The 9,111-nt window shown below is 43.5% G+C and overlaps 1 pseudogene; it reads right to left on the minus strand.

The window, feature by feature from the left end:
• Positions 1-3,342: 3,342 nt before the first annotated feature.
• LOC102427194 lies at positions 3,343-3,651 on the minus strand (annotated as a pseudogene).
• Positions 3,652-9,111: the final 5,460 nt, after the last annotated feature.

A 9,111-nucleotide genomic window follows, 5' to 3' on the forward strand; every position in this document is an offset into this window, starting at 1 on the left:
TACACTGCCAATAACAATTTGAAAAGGAAATTAAGCAATGTCACTTTGGGGTATATATCTAAAAGAATTGCAACCAGGATCTTGAAAACATACCTGCTCTTCCATGTTCATCGCTGTAGTATTCACAATAGCCAAGATATGGGAGCAACCTAAGTGTCTGTTAATAAATGAATGGACAAAGAATATTATATGTATAATATTCAGTCTTAAAAAGAAGGAAATCATGCTATTGCAACAACATGGATGAACCTGGAGGACATTTTAAGTGAAATAAGCTAAACAAAAAAGGATAAATACTGCATTATCTCACTTATATGTGGAATCTTAAAATGTCAAACTCATAAAAGCAGAGAATAGATTAGTAGTTGCTAAGGATGGGGTTGGGGAAATGTTGGTCAAAGGGTACAAACTTTTCAGTTATGTAGGATGCATAAGTTCTGGAGATCTCATTTACAACATAATCACTATAGGTTGCATACCGTATTGCATTATTGAAATTTGCTAAGAGAGTAGATCTTAAGTGCTCTCACCACAAACAAAAGAAAATAGTAACTGTATGAGGTGATGGATATGTGAATTAGCTTGATTTGTGGTATTCATTTCACGATGTATATATATATCAAAACACCATAGTGTATACCTTAAATATATGTAATTTCTATTTGTTATTTATACCTCCATAAATTGGGAAAATAAAGTCGCCATATATTAAAATAGGTTCTAAATTAAGTTCATTTCTTTTGTTTTTAATATCATATTTTATTTAACTCAATATATCTAACATGTTTAATTTAAAAACATTGAGTTAAAGAATGATGCTAGACACCAAAGCCTTAGGATCACTACATTTTTGTTTAAGAAAACAAATAGAGATAATAAAAATTAAAATCAATTTTCAATTTTTGCTACTGAGATTGCAAGATTTAAAAGTTCAAAGAAAAATATGGATAAAGTGATCAGTGTCAAATGTCTACATCAAATATTGAATGATGCTCAATAAACTGCAGCCATGAAATGTATAGAAAATTTAGTGAAAATTTTTTATATGCTTTGAGGCCCAAATACTAATTTGTCAGCAAATAATGTGAGTCTTAAACTCGAATTCCATATTTAAAGGCCTTTCTTAAAATTACATCTTAAAATTACTCACAATAAAAAATATTTAAAGTTTTAAACTGTAACCATGTAAAGGTATAAATTATATCTGTAGACTTAGTGGTCTCTTTTTACTGGAACAATTGGTTGCAGACACTCAGTTATCTAGGAGGCATAAAATATTCTGCTTATAATTATTAATTTAAATTAATATTTAAATTTTTAAAAATTTAATCACTTATTGAATTTATTGGGGTGACATTGGTTAATAAAATTATAGGTTTCAGGTATACAATTCTATAATACATCATCTGTATATCATATTGTGTTTACCACCCCAAATCAAGTCTCCTTTCATCGCCATTTATGCCCCTTTACCCTCTTCTACTTCCCCCCACTCCCATTTTACTCTGGTAATCACCATACTGTTGTCTGTCTGTGACAGTTTTTTTTTGTTGTTGTTAATTCCTTCATCTTTTTCATCCAGCCCCCAACCCATCTCCCCACTGACAGCTGTAAGTCTGTTCTTTGTATTTATGAGTCTGTTTCTACTTTGTTTGAGGACAACAAGAAACTCCAGAGTAATTAGAAGGAAGAAAATAATAAAGATCAGAGCAAAAATAAATGAAATAGAGACTTAAAAAAACAATACAAAAAAACATCAATGAAACCAAGAGCTGGTTCTTTGGAAAGATAAGCAAGATTGATGAACCTGTAGCCAGACTCATCAAGAAACAAAGAGAGAGAATCCAAATAAATAAAACCAGAAACGAAAGAGGTGAAATAACAACTGACACCACAGAAATACAAAGGATTGTAAGCAAATACTATGAACAACTATATGCCAACAAGCTGGACAACCTGGATGAGATGGACAAATTCCTAGAAAAATACAACCTTCCAAAATTGAATCAGGAAGAATCAGAAAACCTGAATAGGCTAGTAACTACTGATGAAATTGAAGCAGTAATAAAAAAAATAAAACAAACAAAAAAAAACAAAAGCCCTGTTCTAGATGGTTTCACAGGGGAGTTTTACCAAATATTCAAACTATTCTCCTCAAACTATTCCAAAAAATCCAAGAGGAAGGAACACTTCCAAGCTTTTTTTAATGAGACCAGAATTATTCTAATTCCAAAACCAGGTGAAGACACTACAAAGAAAGATAACTACAGGCCAATATGAACATAGATGCTAAAATCCTCAACAAAATATTAGCAAACCAGATCCAGCAATATATTAAAAAGATCATACCAAGTAGGATTTATTCCAGGGATGCAAGGCTGGTACAATATTTACAAACCAATACATATGATACATCACATTAACAAATTGAAAGACAAAAATCACAGGATCATATCAATAGATACAGAAAAAGCATTCAACAAAATCCAGCATGCATTTTTGACAAAAGCTCCTAGCAACGTGGTAATAGAGGGATCATACCTCAACATAATAAAGACCATATATGACAAACCTACAGCCAACATCATATTCAATGGGCAAAGACTAAAACCATTTCCCCTAAAACGGGAACAAGACAGGGTTGTTTGCTTTCACCACTTTTATTCAACACTAGAGGCCCAGTGGACAAAATTCGTGCAAGGGTAGGGTATCTAGACCTGGCTGGCAATCAGGGCTGATCTGTGGGGTGACCGGCAGGACAATCGGGGGTGGGGGCGCTCCCGCTGGCACTGCCTTGGCCAGCCTGGTGCCGCCCACTTGCCAGCTGCCGCCAGTCGCCTCCCTCTGTGGGAAGCGACCAGTGGGGCAATCGGGAGGGGCGATGCTTGTCCACTCACAGACTGGCCCCATCCCCCGATCGCCCCACTGGTCACCTCCCTCTGTGGGGCAGCAACTGGCAGGGTGATCAGGGAGGCCCCCGCTGGCACCCGCATGGCTGGCCTGGGGGCTGGGGGCAGCTCCTGCATTGAGCATCTGCCCCCTGGTGGTCAGTGTGCATTATAGCAACCAGTCATTTCACCAGTCATTCTGCCGTTTGGTCAATTTGCATATTAGGCTTTTATTATATAGGACTAGTAGCCCGGTGCACGAAATTAGTGCACTGGGGTGGTGGGGGGGGAGGAGCCCCTCAGTCTGGCCTTCACCCTCTCCAATCTGAGACCCCTCAGGGAATGTCCAACTACCTGTTTGTGCCCATACTTTTTTTTTTTTTTTAAAAGATCTCACATTTATTACTGAATCAACCTTCTATTTCAGGAGGAAAAAATCAACAGAGAAAAATCACAAGTTCATTAATCTTCCAATTAAAATGCCCCAACTGTCCAGACAGTAGCATCTTTTCAATCATTTAAGGGTGTAGGCAACCTGGATACAGCATAAATATGTGAGTCATCTCTCATGTGTGATTTCTCATAGGCCCAGTTTGGTTCTTCTCCAATGTCTCCTCTTCAAGTTGTACCTGATTTTACCAGTTTTCATTCAAATCCATTGGGGAATGGGCCGATTCTGCTTTTGTTTCTCGGCCAGAAACCTCTTGATCCTGAAAGTCTTGTGGGAAGACATGGTGAAGGAGAGGCGAACTCGCGCACCTCGATGGCGGAGAAAGAGAGTGTGCCCACACTTTTAACAGATAACAGCTCCATTGTTGTTTCTTTCTTATGCTTAAAACCATTGGAATTAGTAGGTATTCAAAGTGTGTATACATTTTGGGGGGACACCCTGTATATCTCTAGTCAGCAGTGAAAGAAACCGATTTGGAACCCCCAGACAGGGAACCTCGCTCACTCCCCACATGTCTCCCCACTTCACTTTCCACCTTCGTGGGCAGCAGGAGAATCAACATTTTCTCTCATTAATTCAAAAAAGCACATCCTGTCACCTGCTGCCCGGCAGGAGTGCGTTAGGCCCCTAGCAAGCAAGGCTCAGTCAGGGCAGCCTTCACTCATGGGTGCTGGAACCAAAGTGCACATTCCTCCTCTACAGTCGCCCCGACTATCCCACTGTTTCACTGAGAGGACGGAATTCCTCTCTGCCTCTGGGTTCTTGATCTTGAACGCTGACCTAAGGCACCTCAGAGAGGGCCGCCCGTGCCCACCAGGTGTGTCTATCTGCACCTGCTCCTGCCTCAGCACCTGCATTAACCCCCCAGAGGTGATCTCATAGCTGCACTGGCCTCCGTGGGAACAGGGCATCACCACTCCGCCCTCTCACTGTCATCCCACAGGCGCCCACCCTCAGCACCCAGAACACCCAGACACTCTTCAAAGGACATGAGCGCATCAGAGGGGATGTGTGCACATCCTGTGGGGGTGTTAGGCATGCTGGGTTGATGGAAGTGCGGTGGAGAGGCAGGGGGAACTTGTGCATGCCTTGGTTTGCAACTGTTGCAGGCATGGGAGGGTGACAGTGTGCTGGGGGATGTTCGCACGCCAGGGGGGTATGTGCACACCGGAGGCCTCTGGCTTTGCAGATCCGCAAACCCCCGTGGTGCAGCCAGGAGGACGTCAGTCTGGCCCTCCACGGTGGTTATTCCTGCCATCCTGCACCTTCTGGGCCAGGAGGCGGATCTTGCACAGCCACTCCTGGGTGCTGATGGCCTGCAGGCTCTACTTCAGCTCAGCCTGCAGGCTCCGCTTGGCGTGCTCACAGCTGTCACCACCGCCATGTGGGAGTACAGTCCGCCCTCCTCCGGCCTGCCTCCCCTGTCCAGAGGCTCTCTGCGCTGCTCACCTGCCCAGAGTGACTGGGGCTGGGCAGAAGCCAGGTGTCCTGCCCTGCCCAACCCGGCCGATCCGCAACTGTGCGAGCTGCCTCCCCACCGTGAAGGGTCACAGATCCGGGTCCCGGGACCGTGGACAGCCTCAAGTGCTGCCCCCCGCCTGGCAGGGTCACAGATCCGGGTCCCAGGACCACGGACAGCCTTGCCCGCTGCCGCCCGCCTTCAGTATGCAAATTAGCCACCATCTTGTTGCTTCAGGGTGAGGGTCCCCACTCGGGTGCCTGACCAGCCTGAATGAGGGGATGATGGCTGTTTGCAGCTGGTCACACCCCCTTCAGGGTGGGGGTCCCCACTGGGGTGCCTGGCCAGTCTAGGTGAGGGGCTGAGGGCCGTTTTCAGGCTGACAGGTGACTGAAGTTCCCAACCTCTCCTTTTTTTCTTTTTTCTTTTTTATTCTGGGATTTATTTACCTTCTATGGCTGTCACTGGAGCTGAGAGCTGGCTTTAGCTCTGAGGCTTGGCTCCAGCTTGAGGCCTCGGCTGCTGAAAGCAGGAATCTAGGGTTTGTTTGGGTTCTATAATTGCAACATTGTTTTGGTCCTGCTCGCTCCAGCTCTGAAGGCTGAAAGCAGGTCTCTGGGTTTTGTTTAGCTTCTATAATTGCAACACAGTTGCTTAGAGTGCAAGCTCAGAGACTGGCAGCAGCAGGCGGGGAACCTTGGCTTCCTCCATCACTGGAGCAAGCAAGCCTCCTTTTCGCTTCAGCTGCCTGGCTGCCGGCCGCCATCTTGGTTGGCAGTTAATTTGCATATCCTGCTGATTAGCCAATGGGAAGCATTCGGGGGTATGGTCAATTTGCATGTTTCTCTTTTATTAGATAGGATAGTACTAGAAGTCCTAGCCACAGCAATCAGAGAAGAATAAAAAAAGGCATCCAAATTGGCAAGAAGTATGTAAAACTGTCATTATTCACAGATGACATGATATTGTGCATAAAAAAACCTCAAGATTCCACCAAAAAATTACTAGCTTTAACAAATGAATTCAGCAATGTAGCAGGATACAAAATTAACACTCAGAAATCAATATCATTTTTATACACCAATAATGAACTCTCAGAAAAAAACTAAAAAGTAATCCCATTGATCATTGCAACAACAACAAAAAATTAAGATACTTAGGGATAAAAATAACCAAGAAGGTAAAAAACCTGTAGTTGAAAAACTATAGAATGTTGTAAAATATCAAAGAAGACATATAAACAACTGGAAGAATATACCATGTTCATTACAATCTCCATACTACCCAAAGCAACCTTAAATTCAATGCAATCCCTATTAAAATACCAATGGCATATTTCACAGATCTAGAACAAATACTCCAAAAATTCATACGGAACCAAAAACCCCAAATAGGTGTAGCAATCTTGAGAACGAAGCTGGAGGGATCATAATACCAGATATCAAGTTATACTACAAAGCCACTGTAATCAAAACAACTTGGTACTGCACAAGAACAGGCATATGGATCAATGGAAGGCAGTTTTTTCAATAAATGGTAGGATAATTGGACATGTAAAAAAATGAAACTAGACCACAAACTTACACCATACACAAGAATAAACTCAAAATGGATGAAAGATTTAAAATGTGAGTCATTCTATATAATAAAAGGCTAATATGCAAATTGTCCCCTTGACCAGGAGTTTGACCAGGGGGTGGGGCTGGCTGGCCAACTAGCCGCAGCCCCTTCCCCCAGCCGGGCCCACCCATGGTGGCCCCTCTTCCCCCGATCAGGGGCAGGGCTGGCCCACCAACCAACCGCGGCCTCTCCCTCCCCAGCCCACCTGGCCTGATTGGCCTGATCGGGGCAGGTCAGACAGACCCCACCCGTGCACAAATTCGTGCACTGAGCCTCTAGTGAAACTATAAAAAAATCCTTGAAAGAAGCATAGGCATCAAAATATCAGACATCTCAGGTAGCAAATTTTTCACTGACACAATGCCTAGGGCAAGAGAAACCAAGGAAAAATTAAACAATTGAGACTACATCAGAATAAAAAGCTTCTGCACAGCAAAAGAAATCAGCATCAAAATGAAAAGGGAATCCACTGTATGGGAGAACATATTTGCCAATGATACATCTGATAAGTATATTTTAGCAACAATAAAAGTATATTTTAAAAAAGAAACATCGATGAGAGAAATATCAATGGGCTGCCTCCTGCACTCCTACTGGGGATGGAGTCCTCAACCTGGGCATGTGCCCTGACAGGTAATTAAATTGGTTATCTCTCAGTTCATGGGTTGATGCTCAACCACTGAGCACACCAGCAGGGTGACAATTAGCTTTTTTATTGTAATGTGAGGGCTGGACATTAAGCTTTTTATTGCTAAGACCAAGGCATTCATTTCAAAGACATCCATCCTGAATAAACATATTTCCAGCTATACAGCTGGGCAAAAAGCCAGGCTGCCCCATCTGTGAAATTCCCCTTTAGAAAGCTCTGGGTGTCTTAGATAGCTGACCACTTGAGTGATCCTGCATTTCCCTTTTTGTGCTTTAATTCTCAATGTTGTGTTTTATTTCATTCATTCATTCATTCATTCATTATTTTTCCCTTTCATTGAATTTATGGTGATGACACTGGTCAATCTTTTGTTTTAAATTTACCAATACAGAGCAAACCCACAAAACCCTAAGCACTCCAACCTCAACCCAAATAAAGGCAGAATCCCAGGTCAGTGCTGTGTCTCTCTACCTCTGACCTCACTGTGTGGCCCTGGGTGTGCTGTGTGTCTTTCAGGACTTGTCACTAATAAAACTTGTATTTTCAAAGTTCCTTGATGGTTGTTGCTGAGGTGCATCTTTCAGTCATAATAAGAACCTCAAGGGATGTTCCAGCCATAATATTGGCTCTGGTCACACTGGGAAATGTCTGTGGGGGTCCCCCAATTAGCACAGGCCCAGGTGAGTGCCCAGAACTGATATCATTACTATCGATAGGCCAAGACTGACACAAAACAATTGGCATAGTTGGCAGGATTGCATGAATGCCCTTTAACTGCAGCTGACTTGCTAACCGGCTAAGCCAGGTGGACAGTGCCATCTGGGAAGGCAGCAGTGCTTGCTGGGGGTCTGATGCATTGCTATATGCTGTTGCATATTGCCTCTGCTGTGTGTTGCGTTGAGGTATCTATCCTAAAATGTCACTGCTGCCCAGATAATTCAATGACCACCGCAGAGCAGCATGATCAAGGCTATATGGTCTAATGAGATAATTAGACAACTAATGATAAAGGTCTTAACTGACTGTTAACATATGTGAGGGTCTTCCACTCCTTGAGGCCAAGGAGCGTGGACTGGATTGCCAGGCTATTGTCACTGCACAAGGAGAGGCTCCAGGCTGAAGACGTGAGGAAAGCATATTACCATAGGTAAGGAAGAGGGAGACCTCTGCCTGTGACTGCTGAGGGTGTGGATTGGGCCAGAACTACCTATCCTGACTCGGATGAGTGAAATAGCCTTGCAAGAAGAAACTAATGACACTATTAAAAGGGAAATGTAGCAGAGGCCTACGGTTTCTGCATCACTGTCCCACTTGCTGCTGTTACTCTTTGCCCCCTGCCCTGATGGGATATTTTGGGTCAAATCCTCTGCACAATGTTGCTAAAAACTTAATAGAAAAATATAAATGTCCCAAACATCTGGTGCCAACATCTCCTAAGAACCCAGAGGAAGTATACCAGCTCCTTAATAAATGCAAAACCCCTGTGGAAGCTTCTTGGGAATTGCTTAATTAGTGCCACACATACTAACACTTGGAGTGCGGGTGAATTTCCCGCCAAAATATAAGATGGCTCTGTCTTTTGGTTTTGTTCCATCCACCAAAAGGGTGGATTACAAACAAATTGGGACACCCTGCAAAGGAAAATGGCTGCCTATGAAAAGGGCTTCTATATGAACCGAGTTAAAGACGGCTCCCGCGGAGTACGCGCAATTCACGCGAGCCGACTTAACTCGTTTCCCGCACTCCAAGTGCTAACATGCCAAAGCTCTGGTTAAGCTCTAGAGACCTAGGGACTTTACCTAGAGAACCTGTGGGTATAGTGCTAGTGGAGGCCAACCCAAATTCTGGGGATGTAGATTGGGACACCCTGCAAAGGAAAATGGCTGCCTATGAAAAGGGCTTACACTGGTTCTCAACCTTGGCTGCACATTAGAAATCACCTGGGAATCCGCCTTCATCTCTTCTTGTATGTATCTCATTCACACACAATAACCTCCGTGGAAGTCCAGCCCACAAGGCCCTTACTTCCTCCCTTGTATCTTGG

This window comes from Myotis lucifugus, unplaced genomic scaffold (assembly GCF_000147115.1).
Source record: "Myotis lucifugus unplaced genomic scaffold, Myoluc2.0 scaffold_13, whole genome shotgun sequence".
Lineage (NCBI taxonomy): Eukaryota > Metazoa > Chordata > Mammalia > Chiroptera > Vespertilionidae > Myotis > Myotis lucifugus.